Consider the following 5,754-nt stretch of genomic DNA (forward strand, 5'->3'; position numbering starts at 1 on the left):
ACACACACACACACACAACACACATATATATATATATATATATATATATATATATATAACGCGCGCACGCTCACACACATGTATATAATATATAGAGAGAGGGGGAGAGAGATAAATAGATACACACACACACACACTATATATATGTATTTGTATATATATGTATGTATATATGTATATATGACACACACACAAGCACATATACACACATACTATCATTATTGTGCGTATGTATATATATATATATATATATATATATATATATATGTGTGTGTGTGTGTGTGTGTGTGTGTGAGAGAGAGTGTGTGTGCGTGTGTGTGTGTGTGAGTGAGTGTGTGTGTGTGTGTAAACATGTATGTATATCAGTCATTATATTTAACTGTCTATCTATCCACCCGTTTCAGTAAGCCTCGTACCCCAGCAGCACTTACCAACCAGACTGCCACCTATCCAGCTCTGGCCACCCTAACCCACCGTTGCAGAATCACAAAAGCAAAGAAGAAGCGATTATGTCACTCTAACACCCCATCTACCCGTATGCTACCCCCTCCCAGCCTCACCCCGCTCCTCGCAGCCCCCAATCTATCGCCCCTCCAACCACACACACACTCACACACACGCACGCACATACACATACATAGCACTAATGCATACCACCACACTTTTGGAATCACACTCTCACCGCTACCCCCTTTTACCATGCTACCGCCACCACCACCACTTCTACTACTACTACTACTACTACTGCAGCAGCTTGTTACTGTAGCCAACACCACGACCACCACACTCAACTACCACTACGCTTTCTCCCTATTACCAGCACCACAACCACCGCCACCACCACCACTACTACCGCCACTACCACAAAACCACCACCGTTATTACCGCCGTCACCAGCATCAATTTCATTATCATCATCATCATCATCACGACATATCGTAATGAATGTCACTATCACCTCTACCGCCACCGCCACCTCCAGCACCATCACCATCCTCGACTGCTACTACTACTACTTCCACTACTACTACTACTACTACTACTACTAATAATAATAATAATAATAATAATAATAATTATTATTATTATTATTATTATTATTATAATGATAATAATAACAATAATAATAATGATACCACTACCACCACCTCCAAAGCATGGCACACTTGAACCGCACCCTCGCAACAGCCATAAACACCGCGCCACCTCATTATCGCCACCCGAGTGCCACCACCGCCATCACCGCCACCATACCAGTAGCACTATGGACATCAGCGCCACCCTGCAACTAACTTTAACGAAAACCATTACACTACCCCTGTACCTCTGTACCAGCAGCACGACCCCCTCCCCATCGCCACCACTGCTACTCCCTACACCACCACACCATACCACCGTACCACCATCAATACCACTCGCATCAACAGAATCTTCGCCGACCCCATCGACACTACAACCATCATCACCATGACTACCACCACCACCATCATCATTATCGTCGTCATCATCATCACCACCATAATTACCACCACCACAACTACCAACAACACCACCACCACCACAACCACCATAATTACCACCACCACCTCCACCACCACCATCACAATCACCACCACCACCATCACCATCAAAATGGCTACCATCGCCATTGTCACCCCTGCTATCAAAACACCACCCTGCCGCCGCCACCACCATCGAACCATTATTACGGGCGTCCCCAGTCCACCATGCCATCACCACCAGCACCACCACCTTTACACCACCAGCTCATTATCCGTACCACACATACACACACACACACACACACACACACACACCACTATCACCATCACCACCACCAGCGCCACCACCAGTGCTAAAGCACAACCACACTTTGGTCGCCCCTCCTCCTCCTCCAGCAACGTCACCCCCGGCGCGTGTCCCTATTCTGGCTCTCTGAACTCCTTATATGGTATTGTATAACAACACAAGTAGTATAAGGAGAGGGTTAGACCAAGGAGGAGGGAGGGAGAGAGGGAGTAGTTGATCCTTAAACAGTAACTAGAGAGGAGAGTAGGAGGAGGGTGCAAGACGGGGAGGAGGGAGAGGAGAAGGGGGACGGCGGAGAGGGTGGGTTTTACTTACACAAGTGTGCCGGCATATGTGGTTGCGGGGATGGGGAAATTGGGAGTTCTGTATATGTGCGTGTGCATGTGTGTGTGCGTGTGTGTGTGTGTGCGTGTTTGTGTGTGTGCGTAATGACATTATATACAATACATATATATATATATATACACATATATAAAGTCATTTTATATATATATATATATATATATATATATATATATATATATATATATATATATGTATGCATATATATATATACATGTATATATACACACACACACATTTATATATATATACATGTATATATATATATGTATATATATACATGTATATATATACATGTATATATATACATGTATATATATATATATATATATATCTATATATATATATATACATGTATATATATTTATATATATATATACATATATATGTATGTATATATGTATGTATATATATATACACACACACATACATATATATACATGTATGTAGGTATATATACACGCATTCATACTTATATACGTAAACATACATACGCATATAACGTTGAATAAACACATAGGCGTGCATCCACGTGGGTGAGTACGTGTGTGTGTGTGTGTGTGTGTGTGTGTGTGTGTGTGCGTGTGCGTGTGCGTGTGCATGTGTGTGTGTGTGTGTGCGTGTGTGTGTGTGCTGGTATGTTCATGCGTTCTTAATGCGTGTGCGTCGTGGATGCCAATGAAGGAGTGGAGAGACGTTTGACTGAGTAGAGTTTAAGGTGGAGTGGTCGTTGGGTTGAGTGTGAGTAGTGTTATTCGATGTAGTTGATGGTGATGATGGGGGCAGTGGTGGTGGTGGTGGTGGTTATAGTGGTGGCGGCGGCGGTGGTGATGATGATGATGATGGTGGTGGTGGTGTTATTGGTGGTATGTTGGTGGCGATGTCATGCATGGCACAGTGTTGTGTGTGCGTGTGTGTGTGTGTGTGCGTGTGTTTGTAGCGTAATAATGGTCCTTAATGAATGGAGCCCTGGAGAGTTTTGGTCTTCATATACTGTGACAATAATTGGTTCTCTGTCGGTTACGACGACGAGTATTATAGTTGATCCAATCAATGGAACAGGCTGCACGAGAAATTGACGTGCAAGTGGCTGAGCACTCCACAGACATGTGTACCCTTAACGTAGTTCTCAGAGAGATTCAGCGTAACACGGAGTGTGACAAGGCTGAGTCGAGTGGACTGGAGCAATATAAAATGAAGTGTCTTGCTCAAGGACACAGCAACGCACCGTCCGGAGTCGAACTCATCGCCTTATGATCGTGAGCGAAACACCCGAACCACTAAGTCACCCGCCTTTCATTATTATTATTATTATTATTATTATTATTATTATTATTATTATTATTACAATATGGTTGACATGAAGAATGACAAAATATATATTTCGTTTCGCGTTAAGAAATTCAAAGAAACTGATTGGTTGGTTCCACATTTCACCTGAAGCCACAATTGGCCAAATGGAATACGTCTTAACTCTCTGGAACGCGTCTGGTTAAACATGGAACACACATCGATGTTGACGTAAGCACTTGCAACAGGTGCCACTTGCAGTTTTTCACCGGTTTTTGCGGAAACAAATCAGGAACGCGCATACTGCGGAACCATTCTAGCTATAGAGACCAAACTCAAGAATATCTTTTTCTCACTCGGCATTTGGCAGTTGGAGGAGCTGTTCAGTGTTGCTCGTTCTAGCAAAACATTTTCCATTGCAACTCCAGAACCAGAGAATGCCTACTACTACTATTATATATATATATATATATACATATATATTCCGTCCACTAAATTCATTCACAAGACATTGGTGGGTACTGGATCATACTAGAAGATACTTGCTCAATGTGCTGCACAGTGGAATTGAACACAAAGACCACATGTTTGCAAAACAAGTTTCTTAACCACACAGCCATGTCTGCTTTTAAGAGCCTATTTTTCCATCCCATACCGATCACATTAAATCTTATAACCACTAAAATCTGTGTAATAAATACCTTACAATATGTTTTCGATAAACCTTATTTTCATTAATTTGGGGATTTATAACCTGTTATATATCTCTGGGGGATTGAATATTTTGTAATTAAAAACACACTTTTTCAGTGGAATATGCAGTAAAGCATTTCAGGGCTGTGGAGGCGCGTGGCTTAGTGGTTAGAGCATTCGGCTCATGATCGCATGGTCATGAGTTCCATTCCCAGCAGCGCATTGTGTCCTTGAGCAAAACACTTTATTTCACGTTGCTCCAGTCCACTCAGCTAGCAAAAAGGAGTTGTGCCTCTTTCTATGGCTTTTCTGTCACTATTATAATGGGCTCTGTCCTTCTCGAATCTGGCTGGTTTCATATCTTTATCACTTAGGCAACTCCGACCTCCTCGCCTCTTGACTTATCGCAATACTTGATACACCCAACCCTCATCTGCTGCGCTTTAACCACTTACTCTAGTCCTTCTGCTACGAAACAATACTCCTCTGGTATCTTCTTTCTGTTCATGTCGTACCTACTTACATACGCTAACCTTCAACAGTTGAGGGGGAAAAAAGAACAAAAGACAACTAAAGCAGTCGAAACACAAAAAATCTTGTTTCAATAAACAATAGAACACAAGGTTTCTGCCATTTGACGATCGAACACAAGTTTCTGACAAATCGGTGTTAATGGTATTTATTCAGAGATTTAATATTTCTAATTTTGAACAGACAAAATAATTGACTTCAGGGAACAGCAAACATGGAAGAACATATTGGTGCAGACATTTTCAAAGACGTGGATAAAACATTGATAAAATAGAATCTGGTTTGGAAATATCTGAAGTTACAACTTCTGGCAGGAAAATATGAGTGAGGAAGTAAAGTGGTTTATTAGACAAACGTTCAAAGTGTTTCATAGTTTGAGACGTATAAAACGTAAAATGATTCACAACATTAACCATAAAGAAGGCAGCCATTTTGGATCTGTCGTCTGCGACAAAAGCAGTTGTATCAATACAATTCGATCACCGCAACTTCCGATTATTTTTAGAAGAACCAAATGTTGGTTATAACGATTTGCCATCTCCATACTCCAGTAACATGGCTTAGCAGTAGCGTTAAAGTCATCTCACGTTACGTTTTTTTGAGCCACGTTCAATGAGAAAATTTTGTGCTCGTCTGCTATTTGCAAATGGTGAAGGGTTGAGGAAAATGGCGTTCTTAGTTAACTTAATGACTTATCTTAACTAATTCAATCTTAGTTTATGAGACAAGTCTGAGTTTATTTACAGTATGTTGAAGAAAATAGCACTAGTGGCTAAGAAATGATGCATCTTAAAGAGTTTAGTCATAAATTACGAGACGGTTTTTAGTTTATTTAAGGCATGTAATCTACAGTATAAGATTTTCGACCTTGGCTGATTCTTTTTCACTCCCAGATAATGGTAAATAATTCCAACTTCTTTCTTTTGCTCTGAAAAATACGATCAAGAAACACATTTCTTCATTTACTTTTGAAATTTCTAAATTATATTCTCACGGGTTGGAATCGAGTTTTCGAGCGCCATACAAATCTCTAGAATTCCATTTCACTGCATTGTGTGTGTGTGTGTGTGTGTGTGTGTGTGTGTGTGT

The sequence above is a fragment of the Octopus bimaculoides genome, chromosome 20 (genome assembly GCF_046866305.1).
Source record: "Octopus bimaculoides isolate indiv1 chromosome 20, ASM4686630v1, whole genome shotgun sequence".
Classification (NCBI taxonomy): domain Eukaryota; kingdom Metazoa; phylum Mollusca; class Cephalopoda; order Octopoda; family Octopodidae; genus Octopus; species Octopus bimaculoides.